Raw genomic sequence first — 19,841 nt, 5'->3', positions numbered from 1 at the left:
ATGACATAGGCATACAAGCATGTGCATATTTCCTGAAGCAAAGAAAAATCACGGAACTCCAACATTTGGCCATGCTGTTGACAATGATCAAAACGTGCCTTAGTAACAACGTCTTCTTGTTCGACAACCAACTATATCAACAACTCTGCGGCACTGCCATGGGCATTTCCTTTTCCCCAAATTTTGCTAACCTTACGATGGGGTGGTGAGAAAAGGAAATAGCCTGGGGCCCTGAAAATCATCTATCTTTGGAAAAAATAGTACTGTGGGTACGATATATAGATGATTTATTTATAATTTGGGACGGAAAGAAGGAAGAATTTATGCAATATTTCAACATATTGAATGAAAATCAAATTGGATTATCCTTCACATGCACAACGAGCAAAACCAGGATTAATTTCCTAGATACTACAGTGTACATAGATGAAGGTAAAATACAAACTACTTTACACAGAAAGAAGACAGCTACAAATAGCATTTTACATGCTAAGAGCTTCCATCCTCAACCTCTTGTCAACAGCATTCCTTATGGAGAATTTTTGAGGATCAAAAGAAATTGCTCAAAAGAATGTGATGCAACTGCCCAAATAGAAGCTAGTGCCGAGAGGTTAAATAACCGAGGATACAGACAAAGAATCTTAAATAAAGCCAAAGAAAAGGTAGAACAGAAAACACATGATGAGATTCTGATGTCCAAAACAGAAAAAGAACAACAAATGAAGATGGAACAAGAGAAAGACAAAGCAGAAGACAACAAACTAAAGAATTAAAATAATGGAGAAGCGCCTAGACTTATTCTGACATATAGTAAGGAAAGTACAAAAGTCACCAAGATTGTTCAAAAATATTGGCACTTGTTGACACAAGACAACGACATTGGAAAAATAATTGGAACAAGACCAAAAGTGACTTACAGAAAAGCGAGTTCAATAAAGGACAAAATTGTACAAAGTCATTTCATCACACCGATAAAAGAAACATGGTTGACACAACAACAGACGGGCTTTAAAAAATGTTCAAATTGCAAAGCATGTAAAATTGCCACAAACAAAAAAGAGATCACTGACCCTGAGGGCGGAACAATAAAAATAAATCACAGAATTACATGCACAACACAATTTGTCGTATATGTAATACAATGTGCATGTGGCAAAAAGTACATTGGAAGCACCACGTGCATGCTTAAAAAACGAATACACATCAGAGCCGTGAAAAATAAAGACACTAACTACGCAACATCAAAACATCTTGCCAAGTGTCAAAACAACGATTGGAGAAAGATGGAATACTTTGGATTGGACACAATACCATCAAATGAGAGAGCAGGGGATAGGAAAAAGAAATTGCGACAGTTGGAATCAAAATACATAATACGACTACGAACAAAGACCCCGAGAGGTTTGAATAACGATGAAGAAATGTTCATTCATCTATAAAGCAGGAACTGAGACAAATACCCACAAGAAAATTAAATGAACAACTACATAAGGAGTAATCGTACCCGTATATTAATTGGCCATGACCAAATAGATACTAATCTAAAACAAATAGCGGACAGCAAAACTAGAGACAATGAAGTGGTACTATTACCAAAAATCATTACACGTGAATCACTCTAGATTTAAGATAAACACTTATATATTTATCCTTGTATCGCTGTACTATACAAACTGCAATAGGCCATGTAAACAATTAATATACCAGAAATGCCATGAATTTGAAATGCGAATACGAAAAATGTTAGCGCTGTCATTGGGACATTTTGTAAAAAAACTACAATTCCCAGAAGTCAATGGGGTTGTATTTTTAATTAGCAACACTACAAAACAGATGAGGAGAGGAGTGTTTCCCTACCGTGACCAAGGCTGCAAAGCCGAAACGCGTCGGTTGACAGACTGGCTCTGTTTTTGTAAATAAAAGCAAAAGAAACCAAGGATTGATGTGTGCGACTAAAACTTTGTGGAAAAATTGATTTTTGGTCCTGGGTCCGGCCCGTAGTCTGCACCCGCTGCTGAGCGATCTGGCATTCTGACCCCATTGCTGGTAAAAAAAAAAATATATATATATATATATATATATATATATATATATATATATATGTGTGTGTGTGTATAAACCAAGGTGTATTGAAGAATGAGTGGGTGTATGAGTGTCTGAATGGATCATTTAGTAGGTGACTGACTGTATAAGTGAGTGATTAAACATGTCTTACTGAATGCATGGGTTAGTGACTAAACTGTGTGAATGTCTGTATCATTCTGTCAGTTGGTGTGTGGGCAGTGGCATGAGTTGGTGAGTACCTACATGAATGTCTATGTGGGTTATTGATTGGTTGTCTGAGTATCTCTGTGGGTGAGTGGGGGGTGTGTGACTGTGCATAGATTTGTGAGTGGGTGATTCACTGGGTGTATGGGTTCAAGAGTGCATCTGTGAAGAGCTACATGGGTGTGTGTGTATGGGTGTGTGGGTGAGTGAATGGATGTCTAAGTGGTACATGTGTGAGTAACTACATATGTGAAAGGCAGAATATGTGAGTGTTGGACTATATAAATGACTATATGTGAGAGTGAGTGATTGTGAGAGTGGCTGTATGGATGAGTGTGTGCTTGTGTCAGTGATTGTATAAGAGAGTAAGTATGTGTTACTATCTGTATGAATAATTGAGGTGGTGTGTGTATACTGTATAGGTGAGTAAATGGGAGTGTGATTGATTCTTTGCCTTGACTGACTAGGTATGTGAGTAACTCTTTGGGTGAGTGGCAGTGTGTGAATGTCTGTATAGGTGTATGAGTGCATAAGGTAGTGGCTGTATTGATGAATGCATGTATGAGTATCTATATGGGTGAGTGAATGGATGTGTGTGTGTAGACCTAGGAATCAGTCAGTGTGAATGTACTAACTGGTATTGATGGGTCTATGGTTTTGAGAATGGTAGTCTGTATTTTAGAGGGGGTCTATCAAAGGTTATATTAGAGTGTGAGAAGATGCATCAGATGATCACGTGGATGATGTCATCAATGATGTAATTTGAGATGTCATCAGTGATGTCATCAGTGATGTTACTGACCATGTCATGAGTGATGTAATATGTGATTTCATCAGCAGTGCATTGCGGATGTGCGAGTTATAGTTAGCTCAACTAACTATAACGGCCACATTTCTCAGGTTTTGTACGAGTGAAATGTCCATCTAACCATAACGTCTCTGAAACCTGTGTTTTTTCCAGTGAATTTCTAAGGTTTTTTAAATGCTAATTTCTAACTATAACGCCCCTGAAACCTATGTTTTTTTCAGTGAATTTCAAAGATTTTTAAATGCAAATTTCTAAATATGCCTAAATATATGGGACATGTGCAGAAAGAGGAAGAAAGGTGCAGATAGAAGCAAGAGAAGTGCGGAAAGAGGCAACAGAAGCCCAGAAAGAGGAACAAAGGTGCAGAAAGATACAAGAACAGAGGTGCAGAAAGAGACCTACTTTGACTGTACCTTACAACAGACTCATACAAAGTTGCCTAATCTTTAATCTGTGTCCCAAGATGTCTTAAACCTCTCTTTTCTCTTGAAGGTTCAACATTCATCAACTGCTCAGAATGTTAGGCCTACCAAATATAAAACAGCTATCCTAAGCATATCACTGTTGTAAGTCTGACCAAGATTTTGAAGGTATGCATGCGTGTGTTTCTGCTTTTACCTAGTCACACGTTAAATCAAAATAAACACTCAAATACTTGAATACCTGTATTCCAAACTGCATACTCTGTAAATTTGTGTGCAAAAAGGTAGAAGCAAGAGAAGTGCAGAAAGAAGCAACAGATGTGCAGAAAGAGGCAAAAGGGGTACAGAAAGAGGCAAGAAAAGTGCAAAAAGAACAGAAGAGGTGCAGAAAGAGGAAAGAGAACTGCAGAAAAAGGCAAGAGAGGTGCAGAAAGAAGCAAGAGCAGTGCAGAAAGAACCAACAGAGGTGCAAAAAGAGGCGAAGGGGTGCAGAAAGAGGTAGGGGAGGTACACAAAGAGGCAAGAGGGGTACAGCAAGAGGCTGGAAGGGGGCAGAAAAAAGGAAGAGAAGTGCAGAAAGAAGCAACAGAGGTGCTGAAAGATGCACAAAGGGTGCAGAAAGAGGCAAGAGAGATCCAGAAACAAGAAACAGAGGTACAGAAAGAGGCAAGAGAGGTTCAGAAGCAGGCAGGAAAGGTGCAGAAAGAGGGAACAGGGGTACAAAAAGAGGCAAGAGAGGTGCAGAACGAGGGAAGAGGGGTGCAGAAAGAGGCAAGAGGTATACAGAAAGATGCAAGAGAGGTGCAGAAACAAGCAATAGAAGTGCAGAAAGAGGCAAGATAATTGCTGAAAGAAGCAACAGAGGTGTTGAAAGAAGCAAGAGAAATGCAGAAAGAGGCAAGTGAGATGCAGAAAGAGGCAAGAGAAGTACAAAAAATTGCAAGAGAACTGCAGAAAGAGGCAAGAGGGATGCAAAAAAGGGAAGATGGGTGAAGAAAGAAGCAAGAGAGGTGCAGAAAGAAGCAAGTAAAGTGCAGAAAGAAGCAAGAGAAGTGCCGAAAGAAGGAAGACAAGTGCAGAAAGAGACAACAGGGGTGCAGAAAGAAGCAAGAGAGGTACAGAAAGAGGCAAAAGAAGTGCAGAAAGAAGCAACAGAGGTGCAGAAGGAGGCAAGAGAACTGCAGAAAGAGGCAAGAAAGTTGCAGAAACAGGTAAAAGAGGTGCAGAAAGAGGACACAGGCTTGTAGACAGAGGCAAGAGAGATGCAGAAAGTGGGAAGTGGGGTGCAGAAAGAGGCAAGAGGGGTGCAGAAATGTGCATGAGAGGTGCAGAAAGAAGCAAGAGCAGTGCAAAAGAACCAACAGAAGGGCAGAAAGAGGCAAGAGGGGGCAGAAAGATGGAAGAGAGATGTAGAAAGAGGCAAGAGAGCTGCACAAAGAGAGAAGAAGGGTGCAGAAAGAGGCAAGAGGGGTGCAGAAAAAAGCAACAGATGTGCAGAAAGAGGCAAGAGAAGTGCAGAAAGAGGCAAGAGTGGTGCAGAAACCGGCAGGAGAGGTGCGGAAAGAGGGAACAGTGATACAGAAAGAGGCTAAAGAGGTACAGAAAGAGGGAAGTAAGGGTGGAGAAAGAGGCAAGAGGGGTACCCAAAGAAGCAAGCCAGGTGCAGAAAGAGGCAAGAGAGGTAAATAAAGTAGAAGAGATGAGCAGAAAGAGGCAAAGAAGTGCAGAAAAGAAAGAAACTTGAAGAAAGAAGCAACAGAAATGCAGAAAGAGGCAAGAGAGGCATAGAAAAAGCAAGAGTGGTTTGCACACCATTAGTACTAAGTAACAGGTGACCATTCTTGGTTTACAAACGGCCTTCCACCACACTGTAACACTTGTTGCTGCATTTTTAGTAATGTTTTAGCTAGAAACAAGGTTTTTTTGGTTGAAATCTGCATATTATGCAGCAGATGATGGATTATGTGGCAAATGCAGAAAATGTATAACTGTGCAAAAGTCGGTGCAGCGAAACAGTCGCATAATTCAAGTGGCCCTGCTCATACCTCTGACTAGGTCCAGAAGTGCTCCTGAGTGGTTCCTTCTTTTTCTTGTCTCATTGAGTTTATAGTTTAGTTACTATGGAAATGAGGAAGACTAAACCTGAGGTTACCACTCCACAAAAACAGACTATCATACCACACAATTACTCTCCATAACACTTAATCCCACTCTACATAATTCGTATACACTAAATACCACATACTTTCTATCCACAAAATTTCACTGCACAACATACCACATAATTCCACAACACACAACCTACATTCACTCCACTCCAAGAAAGATTAGTAAAACACTTTTACAATTACAACGTCAACAGCTCTAACTCTCGCAAATGCAAAACCTATCACATTGCAAATGCTTCTTTAACTAGTAGTCACGTTTGCAGAGAGGTGGAGAAAGGGGGCTGGGCCTCCGACCACCGCTCAGGAATTATGCTGCGTAGGACTTACAGGAGGTATGAGGAGGTCTTCTTGGCCCCCAAAGTCCCTCAGGAGAAAAGAGGACTTCATCTCCCAACCCATAGTGTGCCAGGAGGTACGTTTGCAGAGTGGTGGAGAAAGTAGGGCATGGCCTCTGAAGACCTCTTAGTGTGGGACTTACTGGAGGTAACAAGAGGGGTAGTTGGCCCCCAAGGACAACCCTGAGGGCCAACTACCCCTCCTATTACCTACAGTAAGTCCCACACAGCAGCATTGAAATGTTCTCATAGAAGGCCACTCCCCCTTTGCCCACCAGTCTTTGATGGGGATTAAAGTCCCCTTCGCTCCTGGGGGTAGTTAGAGGCCAACTAGCCTACCTGTTCCCTCCAGTAAGCCCCACACAGTGGGATTGCTGAGAGGTGGACACAGGCCACGCTCCCTTTGTCCACCACTCTGCAAACGCACCTCCTGGTGCACTCTTGGTTGGGGGATGAAGTCCCCTTGCCTCCTGAGGGTCCCTGGGGGCCAACTAGCCCTCCTCTTACCTCCAGTAAGCCTCTCACAGCTGGATTGCTGAGAGTGGTCTGAGGCCACGCCCGCTTCTTACACCACTCTGCAAACGTGCCACCTGGCGCACTGTTGCTCAGGGGATGAAGTCCACCTCAGTCCTGAGGTCCTCAGGACACAAGAGGTCCTCATTGCCCTGTGAAAAAAAAGGCGTGGCCTCAACCCACCTCTCAGCAATCCCAATGTGTGAGGCTTACTGGAGGTACCTGGTGGGCTAGTTGGCCCCTAAGGACCCTTAAGGTTCTAGGGGACTTAATCCCCAACCCAGAACATGCCAGGAGGTACATTTGCAGACTGGTGTAGGAAAGGGCGGCCTCCGGCGGGATTCCAGTCTCTTTTCCTTTTTTGGGGGTTAGAAGGGGGGCTTTTTTTTAGATGGGAAGAGGGTCCCCCTCCAGAGGCCGATTTCGGCCCCGGGGACCCCATCCCCCTGGGCATGGCCCCATATTTATATATTTTTTTTGTAAAGGAGGGGAGCCATTCGGCCCCCCTCCTGAGGCCTTTTTTTCGGCCCCGTGGACCCCATCCCCCGGGACATTGCCTAGTTGTTGTTTTTTTTAAATAAGTATTTTTTGGAGTGGGGGCCACTTAGCCCCCCCTTCCCTGGGCCACTATTGGCCCCAGGGACCCCATCCCTGGGGCCTGGCCAGACTTTATTTTATTTCATTTGTTTTGTATTTGTTTTCCAGGGAGGGGGGCGGCATGCCCCTCCTCTCCATGGCCACTTCTAGCCCCAGGAACCCCATCCCCTGGGGCCTGGCCTTAAGGTGGGCACTACGAGGAGAGTCCCAATGCCCCCGCGGTACCTGCCTCCTGCGGGAGCCGGCATTGTTTCTGGACAAGGGGAGCTGCCCCTTGCCCCAAAGCAATTATGCTTCGCTTCATGGAGGTAGCCGTGCTCCCACCCTGCCATTGCAAACTGCAATGTCCCAGGGTGGCCACCCCGGGACATTGCCGGAGCCGGCCCTGGGGGGTTATGTTATGTTATGCTAATGATATTTTTAAAGCTCAGCGGTTACCCGGGGGTGTCCTGGCGCTAGTTACAACTCCTTAGGGCAAGAAGCTGAAGGAAAGAGTATTTATTTAGCAAACAGCCAGGTTTTTAGGCCCTTCCTGAAAGTTAGGAGATCCATGGCATTTCTCAAGTGAAACAGCAAGTCGTTCCAGGCTTTTGCCGCACAGAGGGCAAAACCTCTACCACCCTACAAAGCTTTTTCTGTGTGTGGTACTGAGACCAGTTTGGCACTCAGTGAGCGAAGTGTTCTTTTCAGTATGTACCAAGTGAACTCTTGTTTGAGATAGTCTGGCCCTATCCCTTGAAGCGCTTTAAACACCAAACAGAGGAATTAAAAAAGCACTTGATTCTTTACCCAGGGGACTACGTTAATGATTTTAAAATATCATTAACGTAGTCCCCGGGGCTTGGGGGGGCCCGCGAGGTCCCCCCAATATCTGAATGCCCCTGGGCTGTGAGGCCCCCCACACAGAATTAAGTAAAGCCTCGGGGAGGTGGCGGTGACCCGGGCTTGGGGGGCCCACGAGTCCCCCCATATATGAATGCCCCGGGGAGGTGGCAGACAATATATGTCTATCAAAACCCACACAGGTCAATCGCATGCTTCAGGGAACCATTCTATCCCCCTCCCTTTTCAATCTCTTCATGGAACCCCTTACAATTATCTTGAAGCAGGCAGGGATCAAATATCACCTTTATGCTGATGACACTCAACTTTACTACAAAATCAAATCACCCAGTGACATTCAACATCTCAACGCCACACTGAACAAGTTACAATCCTGGTTTTACGCTAATCACTGAAAGCTTTATCCCATCAAAACAAAAGTAACTCTATTCTCACCCATAAGCAACCACCTACCAATCCACAAATGGCTCAGCGACCTGAATGCTTTAAATTGCTCTCTCACTCTATCCAACTCCGCAAAGTCCCTTGGCTTTTTCCTAGACAACCACATGTCAATGAAAGAGCACATCAAAAATTCAGCAAAAAGAGCACTTTACACATTAAAATACCTCAGGAATATTAAACTATTCTTTACCGCTGATGATTTCAAGATTGTGGTTTAATCGCTGGTCCTTTCCAAACTAGACATAGTAGTACCATTCTCACTGGACTGCCAAAAACTCACCACCGTGCCCCCCTTAGATGAGTTCAAAGCATGGCAGCTCGGCTCATTTCAGATGTTAAACTGTTTGAACACATCACTCCTGCCCTCAAGAGCCTCAACTGGCTTCCCATCGAAGGAAGATGTACTTACAAGACTGCCTGTATCATCCACAAAGTTCTTCACTCACAAATACCCAACTACTTAGAAAACAAACTGACGAAAGCAGGGACTACTAGATCTTTGAAAATCTCCAATGCACTTTTGCTCCTACCTCCCAATCTAAAAAAATCAGCAACCAAGTATCACTCTTTTTTCGTAAATGCTCCGAGCATATGGAACTCTCTACCGTACGTTCTTCGATGCAACCCCTCCTTCCCTTGCTTTAAAAGAGACCTTAAACTCTTCCTCAACAAATACGTTAACTCTTAGATTAATGAACTTGGTTAATTATCGCTAGTACAGGACTAGACCCTCTGTCATAGTCAGCTGTTTATTTGTTTATGCTGTCTATTCGATCCTCTCAAATTGCTTCTCTTGTTTTTAGTTTTACTATTATTTTCTTTGATGTGTACTATTATCTATTGAGTCTTGCTTCATATGTTATTGTGTGGCTGATTTACTGTATTCTTTCACGATTATGTAAAGCACTCTGCTACCTTCGGGTCTAGCTAGCACTATATAAAACTTACAGATAAATATAGGGCTCAGTACAGGTCTTCGAAAATTATTCCCATGCTCAACCCCTTGATAGCTTGGCTGTCAGTAGGCAGGCTTAACTTCAAAGACAGGTATGAAAGGCAGTTAAAAACACCAATTTCAGCAAATAATTAAGACACAACACACAATAATAATCCAACACCAATTTATAAAAATAGAAAACATTTTTATCCTTAAAATGCCACCAAAAAGAAAACAAAATCCAATGTAGGGAACCAGAGATATGAATTCTTAAATATTTAGCACTATATAACACCTAGACACCTATAGCGCCTATTGGGACATCTGGTTGTGCTAGACTGGGTCAAAGTCAAAGTTTCAGGCCGACTGCAAAGGAGCCCCGTGTGGCTGCGCCTCATGGTAGGTCTTGATCAAAGTTCTTACCTTCTGCCATAGAAACTTTTCAGGAGCTTTTTTTCCCGGAGTCTCTCAAAGCTCTCAGTGTCATGATTTACTGTGCAATCAGTCCTAAATTAAGAAGAACGAAATGACGTGGTTTGCAAAACGCTTATTTCAAAAGTGTACTATTCCCTGATTAAAACCCACCCCTGTCCCGTGCTTCCAGCATGCCCTGGATTGGATAATGTTTGGTGTATTTGATTGGTTAAAACTGTACTTGTTGTGGACTTATATGTTTGGTATCTTTAGGAAGCGCAATCGCTTTATGTAAAGTGTTTTACTAATATAATCTTATTCACATTTGTAATGAGAAGACATTAATGCCTAATTGTTTGTATTTGAGCACCGTACAGACAATCATGGAGAAACGCTTAGTTTTCACTCTGCACGAAGGTGAAACGAGCATTGGAAAGCTTCGGTGCATTGTGCAGCGCACATCTCGCATTTCAGAACATGACAAGCTTTTTGCACGTTGCGTAAACGTGCTTTAGCGTAAACACTCCTTGGGTGTGGCAAGACTATATACAGCCACACCCACCTTCGAGAAGACGCTTTGCCTACTGCCTGCTGAAGCGGAGTGGCTCCAGATAGTCTAAGGTGGGTCAGGAAAGGGCTGAATAGGCCAGGGCTGCAATCGGGGAAGGGGGAGGATTTTCCTTGCACCTCAAAGGGCCTGTTCTGCCTCTGACCCTGCCGTCTCCACCTCCTGCCAGGAAGTCACACCAGAGAGGCGGCAGAACTTGTTCTGGCTGGGCACAGACCATCTCTGCCTAGGAGATCAAATGACTTGGGAGTATAAGTACTAGGGCTGTGACCCCATGAGGGTGTGGTTCCTTGTGCTTACTTGGACTTGCGGCCAGCTGGCTGCCAGCCTGCCAGGAGGACCTGCTGGAGATTGACCTGCTGCCCTGCCTGGCAGTGGAGGGGTCTGCTGACCAAGGAGCACCAGCGTGCTGGCCTGCCTGCTGTTCCTTTGCCCAGCCTTGTGCCCCTGGAACTTTGCCTACATGCCTTGTGAATGCTCTAAATCTCTCCCAGGAGGGGGAGAGTGCTGGTGCCCTGCAGCGCAAGGCTGCAACCAGCCTCAGAGGGGATCCCGGCGTAGGGATTACCCCCGTGCTCCAGGGTGAAGTGGGAGCCCAACCCGCTGTTGTGTGCCCGGCGGTAGTGCTACGTCCAGAGGGGAACCCTGGTGTAGGGATTCCCCGTGCTTCTGGTGCAGTTCGGGTTACTCAATTACCCCCTGCTTCCACGGGCAGAATGATTCTCAGTCACACGCACATACACACATCACATGCTGGTGGGGCCCATAACACCAACATTCATTCTTCTCAAACTATCCGTGCCTACAAAGGGACATCAGATCTGAACTACAACTGTTCTCTTTGATAGAGGAAAACCCCTTCTCCTGGATCACCCTAACACTTCCTCCATCAATAGGTCGATAAAATCATTTTGTTGTTATTTAGTTTAATGACACTTTAACTCTCAAACCATACAATAAACATTTCAATGAAATAATCACCCGACACAGTAATTCAAATAATGATTTTCTTTTATCTAATTTAAATGCAGGTTAAATCTTATTAGTGCAATATTATCTTTTGTCATATTTACCTATTCTGGCTAAATGTCGTTCTCTAAGTCAGAACTGGTCCTCAATAAGTTTGTCAGGGTTTTATCATATAGAGTCACCGTCCTCTCCGTCAGCATAGGAATCTCTGATCATCGATTCTCCGTCAGTAGCTTCTGCATAAAGTGGCAATGAAGTGGGGAGCGATAATTCCCTCTCTAGTCTACTAATATTTATACTAAAATTTACATATAAAAGTTACATTTTCTCATTTCCCAAGAATCCGATTGGCTGAATTCAAATACATCTCAGTACATTAGGAAACATTTTCAAATTTTCTCATGCGGGAAAAGTCTCAAAGCAAATGTATGGGAAAGAATATCCGTGGTCCTAAATGTATCAGTTCGTTGAAACAGGTTGGGTTTGATAGTTCATATTCTTCATTTGCAACATTTACTTCACGTTCAGGGGCATTGGCACCTCGCCCAGGGTAGTCTTCATGGGCATGGTCTGACAGGTCACACAAGGGACACGAACGATGTCAGTGCAGGCCCCTTTCTACATTGTCCAAATGATGAAGTAATGTACTTTAGTTAGGTTTCAGTCGGCAGCCATCTTTTGGTAGGCCAGAATAGTCAACTTTAAGCAAAGAAACACAAAATCGTAATCGTAATTAATACATAGAAATGATTAAAACAGTGTTATTCCCTTGCTAATACCCTTATGTGTATGCATTTATCTAGCCATATGCAACATTCAAAGCCGTTAATGCTGGTTTATTTAAGCGCAAATCACAATAACATTACTCAAGCAACATTTATCGTTTTTTTAATATGCATACAAACTTAGTTCACCTATTAGTTTAACCATGCATATGCATTCCCACGTGTATTCTTTTGGTTAATAAAGTTGGTTTAGTCCTTACACATCAACTATTAGTTATTAAAATTATTCATTAATCGTTTTAATATGAACATATATAAATGGATTGGGTATATAAAAAGAAAATAGTTATCCGCTCCATCAATCCCCCCTTTGGTGATTTTATCACCACAAAACAAAACCCCCAAAATCAATTTATTTTCCCCTTTTATGGAAATTCGAAATGTTTTCTTGCTCAATTAAAATTCTGTTTCTCCTTCATCTTCCCTTTTGGTTTTGTCACACATACTCTCCTTCCATTCTTCCAATTCTATCTCGTTAAAATCTCTTTCTTGTTTCTTTTCCTTCTTTTTGATAATTTCTCGTCTAATTTTCTTTTTATTTCTTCTATGTCTACAACACATACATCCTAATCTAAGTATTAATAATATGAAATTCACACATGTTAGTGGAAATAATATTTTCCCTAATATAGTACTACCTAATTTACCTAAGAAAGTTTTAATAGCAGCCATCTTATTACTAATTCTAGTCCAGATACTTTCAACCTCCAGTGGTTTTATTTCATCATGCAGTTCTGTGATATTTTTAATATATACTTTTAGATCTTTGCTTTCATCAGGAATGTAAGTGCAACAATGTTGAACTTTCAGCATTCCACAGACTCCACCCTCTTTTGCCAATAAGATATCAAGGGCAAGCTGATTTTGCATAATCATAGCACGCATGGCAACCATTTCAGTATTTACCAAAGAAATCCTCCAGCGGTGCTTGTTGACAAGCGATCCACTATGGTTGACAATTTCCGAATATTATTTGCATTCAAAGATATTCCCACTGCTGGTATCAAGGCTCCAAAAATATCACCTACAATTTCTAACCAAGTTTCTCTTCTACTACGCATTAGTGAAAGATTTTTGGAAAGACCAGGCCAACAAAACATGTGCCATACCAATGGTCGGGCAACCTGTAATAAGCCTTGTTCCCACAAATATAATACAGTCCAGGAAAAACTGGATCTTCTCCGCCTCTAAATCCCCATCCAGATGCAATAAAATATGAATCATGACTAGGGGTGGGCGGAATTTGCGAAATCCACTTTCGCAAATTATCGCGAAAATGTTAAAAATTATCGCAAACACGCGGAAATATCGCGAAGATGCGGAAGTTTTTTTCCCGCATGTTCGTGAGATTTTCTGCATGGTTGCGGCTCACCAACTTACCGATGTGGTTGCTCGCGGGCGCGGCCATCTTGTTTTCAGTTGTCTTGCGGTGCATGATCGCGAGAAGAAAGACGTGATCGCGCGACGCATGACGTCACTGCGGGCGCGAACTGTCGCGAGACAGCGCAAATGGCTAAAAACAATACAACATCTCATGGAGAACGCGACCGGATCAAGAAAACTTGTCGGCGAACGCAGGGATTCAGGTAAGGCGATCGCGCGCGCACGAGAATGTATTATTTTACAGCACGAGCAAGAAACAAATTATCGCCAAGCTGCGGAATGCGGAAATTTTGAAATTTTTGCGATTTCCGCGGAACGCGAAAATGTCAAATTATCGCAATTTCTGCGAACGGAACGAAATTTTAGCCCAGGCCTAATCATGACACTCACTTGTGCCTATATGATAATAATCATATTGGGATCTTTCCCTCATAATGCATAATTTGCCTTTCTGTGGTGAATCTATAGCTATTGTTGGTCTAGCATCACCCTTTGTCTCATTTTTTCCATCTATTTCCCCTTCTTTATGTCCTTCTGCATTTTTATGTATTTTCAATCTCCTTTCTTCAACCATATCCAAAAATGTTTTCTCTTCTGTCTTCAAACTGCAAGTTAAATTGTTTCTAAAAATATATTCTAAAGTTAGTTCTTTAGTTTCTATAAAAATCTCACCTAGTACATTAGCAGTTTTAGCTGGATTCAATTCATTATTCATGGGCAATTGTCCAAGAATGTTATCTATATTAGACAGATTATATTCTAATTTCCCTACTTGATAAAATATACTGGTTAAAACGCTACATGTTATTCCATAAATTGCTGGAAGGTGATGATAAGTCACTCCTTCTGAAACAGAGGCAGGTAATTGCATACATACGTAGCAATCCCTTACGTTCATTGTTCTTACATATTCATACAATAATTTTGAAAAAACATTGCTAGAAAAATCAGTTATAGACCTATCCTTGTGCATATGCTCAGTGCATGTCTTTAATGGAACTACCTTTTGTGAACTCTTCACTATGTTAGTCATATTCTCTGTATGTCCTTCTAGTGTATCTAAAGTTACTTTGAAAGAGATCAAAAGAGTGAGTACGCTCCAAAGAAGCATTAATAGTCCTGTACAACAACAACATGCCTTACACCATCTTCTCATAAAAGTACATCTACTCTTGTTATCATCTATGTTAGCCATCTTGTTAAAATTAACCGTGTCTTTTGACTTAGCCTCTTCTACTCCACTTCTTGTAGTGTTCCTGCAAGAGCTAGGCCCTTATCAGGTTATTCAAAATTCTTCAATTTCTTATTCAATCCTTCGTATTTTCTACAAGGACCTTCCTTCTCATCATCCACATACAAAATTTCCTGATCTTCCGCTTCTTCTCCGATATCGAATAGAATAACTCTCAGGATTTCCGCTGTTTCTTCTTCCTTCACCACTTTCAGTAAAGTCTCCTCTGGATTTCCTTGACTATCTACCTCTTCTCCTTGTTCAGGCAGTGCCACGTACGTCCATTCAGGTGACTTATACTTCTGGTTTGGTTTCTCGATCGTTTGTTTCCTTCAGACACTTCTGTCTCTCCCTCTTTTTCTCTGTGCTGACTTGTTACTTCGTTCACTTGTTCAGCTTCTGAGGGTTTGACTCGTGTCAATCGATATCTCAGTCTCTTTATTTTGTTTGGCCAAAGGTCTCTTTTAGCATTCCTTCTTGTTTTGCCGTCTTTACTGTTTCTTTCCTCGATCCAAGTTCTCTTTCTTAGAATTCGACCTTCTGGTTCACTGTCCTCAGATTCTGTCTCATTTGACTTTTCTTTTTCACCAGTTTCTTTTTCCACCTCTTGAGTCAGCCCTACTTCTGTCCCTCCTCGGGTCACCGACACGCAATCTTTCTGTTTGCTGATTGTCCCTTCACCTAACTCAGTGTTGGTTGTCCCTACACCTCCTCGGGGGTCTTCCGCAGCAATCTGTCCCTCTCTCTCTATTTCTGTCCCTTCTTCTCCTTCAAGAATCTTCTCAGGTGGAACTTCTTCTATTCTTTTGTCTGGTGTAAATGTTACTTCTGACTGGACATTCTTTTCTTTTCTCTTCTTCTTTCTGTGCTTGCCACTGGCGTTTTGCTCGTCTCCAGAATCTGAACCATCTGAAATCTGTAATCTCTTCCTCAGAATTTCCTCTCTTGGAGTCTGAACTAGTCTTGGCTCCTTTTCCCCCCTTTCAGGATTTTCTTTTGACTTTGCATTCTCATTGCCTGAATCATCACTTGATTCTGAATCATCAAAATATTCTTTTCCAATGCTATCTGCTGGATTTGGAACTCTCAAAATGTGACTTGCATGTATCCAATTTTTCAGTCCAGCACACTTCACAGCAGTTGTTATAGTCAAGATAACTTGCCTTGGCCTTCCCCACCTTGGAACCAAGCAATTCCTTCTTCTGTGGACTTTTATTCTCACCAAGTCACCTGGGCTCAGGTCATGGGCTGGTTTTCTCTCAAGGGTGGTGGCGTCCGCTCCAACCTGGTGAAACACAGAATGGACTGCGTCAGCCAGGCCTTTACAGTAATCCAAAATCATGTCATCAGTTATTGTCATCAACTTGTTGACTGGAACAAATACGTGTCTCATGGCTCGTCCCATGATAATTTCGTGGGGACTCAAACCTGTAGTTCTGTCTGGAGTAGATCTGATTGTCATCAAGACTAGAGGCAAGACATCAGGCCATTTCATTCCTGTGGCAAAACACATTTTCCCTATTCTGTTTTTGATCGTACCATTCATTTGCTCAACCACACCAGAAGCCTCTGGTCTATAGGCACAATGTAGTTTTTGTTGTACACCCAATGCTTCACAAATCAATGCCATGATCTCATTGTGAAAGTGTCTTTCTCTGTCTGATTCTATGGTTATTGGGAACCCGTATCTTGGGATAAATTCCCTCAACAAAAGTTGGCCACTGTGATTCCATCATTTCTTCTTGTTGGGTATGCCTCCACCCACCTGGAAAATAGACAAACTACCACCAGAACATACCTCAACTTGTTATAAGGGGGCATTTCAAGGAAATCTATTTGCATTCTGGTGAAGGGTCCTCCCTCTCGGCCTATTGTGCCTAGGCTCACCACTGTTTTCCTTCCAGGATTGTACTGCTGACATATTAGGCATCTTTGACAGAGACTTTCTGCTCTCAACCTGAATTTTGCATTGTACCAGGTCTGCTTAAAAACCCTTATCATGGCATCTCTTCCCAGATGTCCTTGGCCATGATACATCCGTGCCATGGTTGACATCATGCTATCAGGCATTACTGGTCTTCCATCCCGATAGACCCACACATGATCTTTCTCCCTTGGTGCACAACCTGCTTTTACCCACTGTTTCATTTCTTAATCTCCTGCTTCATCCTGCAACTGCCTCACTTCTTCCCATGTTCCCACAACGTTAGTAAACATTATGGAGCAAGAAAACATCTCCTTTTCCTTTGCCCTATTGATTGAATACTGATTTCGGGCACAGTACTGAGCCATGTCATTGGCATATCGATTCCCAGTAGTGATATAATCACTACCTTGACTATGAGCAGCACATTTTACCACTGACAGTTCCTTTGGCAACTGTATTGCCTCAAGCAATTTTCCCACCACTTCTGCATTCTTTATAGGAGTTCCACTTGAGGTCAGGAAACCTCTCTGCAGCCAAAGATGGCCAAAATCATGGACAACTCTAAAGCCGTACTGGCTGTCTGTTATCACCGTCACTCTCACATTCTTCCCAATTTTGCATGCCCTTGTCAATGCCACTAGTTCTGCTACTTGAGCGGATTTAACTCCTTTCAAGTGTGATGCTTCTATGACAGCAGCAACTGTGCATATAGCATAGGCCGCACTCAACAATCCTTCATCTGTTCTCAAGCATGACCCATCCACAAACAACACATAATCACTTTCTGGCAAGGGTAAATCTTTTATGTCTGGTCGTGGTTTTGTGCAAAAGTCAAGCACATCCAAACAATCATGATCAACATCATCTCATACCTCCACTCTTTCTGCATCAGGCAAAAGTGTAGCTGGATTCACATTCACACATCTTTCTAGACTCACATTGGTTGCACCTAGAATGACCTTCTCATACTTAGTCAGCCGACTATGCGACATGAACTGTGTTCGTCTCCTTGTTAAAAGGATCGCCACATTATGAGGTACAAACACTCTTACTGGATACCCCATCACGATTCCCTCACTCTGCTCTAGGCTTCGGCATGTAGCAGCTACTGCTTTCAGACATCCGGGCAAACCTACCGCCACTGGATCTAACATTGACGAAAAATATGCAACTGTTCTCCTTTGCCTTCCATGTTTCTGTATTAACACTGAAAGTGCACATCCATTTCTCTCACTGCAGTATAGTTCAAATTCTTTCTCGTAGTCTGGCATTCCCAAAGCTTAGGCTTCACAAAGGCTGTTCTTTAACTGTCTGAATGCTGCCAATTCTTCTTTGTTCAATTCAAGGGGGTCTTTAACCTCACTTTTTGTCATTTTTACCAATGGTTTGGCAATCAGGGAAAAGTTACTTATCCATTGACGACAGTAACCAACCATCCCTAGGAACATTCTCACCTCTCTTTGGGTCATTGGAGCTCTCATTCCTCTAATGATTCTGATCCTGTCTATGGTTACTTTTCTCAGCCCTTTTTCGATGGTATGACCCTAATATTGTACTTCTTTTTTACAGTATTGCAATTTTGTCGGAGATACCTTTAGTCCTCCATCTCCCAAATGATTCAGCAAAGCTATTGTGTCCGTTTCACAAGCTTCGCGTGTTTTTGACGCCACCAATAGGTCGTCAATATATTGAACCAAAACTGAATTTTCAGGCATGGTAAGACTTTCCAGAGATTTCTTTAGCAACTGATTGAAAATGGAGGGGCTCTCTGTGTACCCCTGTGGGATTCGGCACCATGCCAAAATACGCTCTCCAAACCGAAATGCAAAAATCAGCTGGCTGTCATGATGCAATGGAATGGAAAAGAAAGCATGACACAAATCAATTACTGTGTACCATTCTGCATCATGGGGAATCTGATACAAAATCACTGATGGATTTGGAACAATGGGACAACATGACACAACAATCTTGTTAATCCTTCTCAAATCTTGCACAATCCTGAACTTCCCATTGGGCTTTTTCAGTCCCATTATAGGTGAGTTACATGGACTGCTCATTATTTCTCTCAACACTCCTTGTTGAATCATTTTCTCAATTAAAGGTGTCACCCCTTCAATTAATTCCGGTGTCAGTCTATATTGGGGAATGTTTGGATAAACTACTCCTTCTTTTAGTGTAATCTTTACTGGATCTATATTTCTCATAAGGCCTACATCTTCTCCAGTAAAATCCCAGACTCCTGCCTTCACTGACTGCTTCAATTCTTTGGGTAATTCATCTGGGTTAAATACTGCATAAGTTCCTGTACTTCCATTTTCTTGATTAGCTATTGTCATTTTATACAGTACATCCTCGTCTGGTGTCTCAAATGCTATTCCATCTGGAGTACAGAATATGGTGCAATTCATTTTGCACAGAAGATCCCTCCCTAACAGATTCACAGGACTAGTATCGCACACCACGAATCGGTGCATGTCTGTGAATTTCCCTATTTTGACCTTTACCGGTTCGGTAAGGTAGGTCCTTATCTGGGTGTTTGACACACCAACTACTTGGATTGTTTCATCCGAGAGAGGAAGATTGACCTGACAGTAGATCGCGTAGCTCCAGTGTCTACTAGAAAAGTAATGTTTTCATCATTAACTTTCCCATCCACAAATGGTCCTGTCTTTCTAGAGTTGCGCCAAGTACGCACCCTTCTTCCTCTCTTCGGCACCGTCAATCAGTCTCCTCTGACTCACTCTCGTCATTTCGCAGCCAATATTGTGACACAGTGCTGGCGCGTTGTGGTTTGTTTACCTGTTCTTCATTGTAGAATCCCGCTTCTTTGCTATATCTTTGGGTGTTCCTGCTTTGCGGTAATGGCGGTTTTGGCACCAGATTCTGTGGATTAACAGCCTTCTGCTGTTACGGCGGTGGGCCACTCACCTCACACTGCACCTGTGGATTCAATGATGTATTTTCATTATTAGTACTTGGTGGATATTTACACTCGGATTTCCAATGCCCTAACCTTCCGCAATTGTGGCACGGAAACTTCTTTTTAGCTTCTTCTATATTACCCTTTCCTTTTCTTGGGCCAAATCTCGGTTTAAAGCCTGGGTTATTAGCTTGTTCAACCAGCTGAGCTTCCTGTCTCTCTGCGACTTTCACTTTAGCCCACATTGCCTTTTCTTTTAGTTTTCGCTGTTTTGCCTCAATCTCATCACTAAAGTATTTAGCATGC

Source organism: Triturus cristatus, chromosome 2_1, assembly GCF_964204655.1.
Source record: "Triturus cristatus chromosome 2_1, aTriCri1.1, whole genome shotgun sequence".
Lineage (NCBI taxonomy): Eukaryota > Metazoa > Chordata > Amphibia > Caudata > Salamandridae > Triturus > Triturus cristatus.
This window is presented reverse-complemented; position numbering follows the sequence as displayed.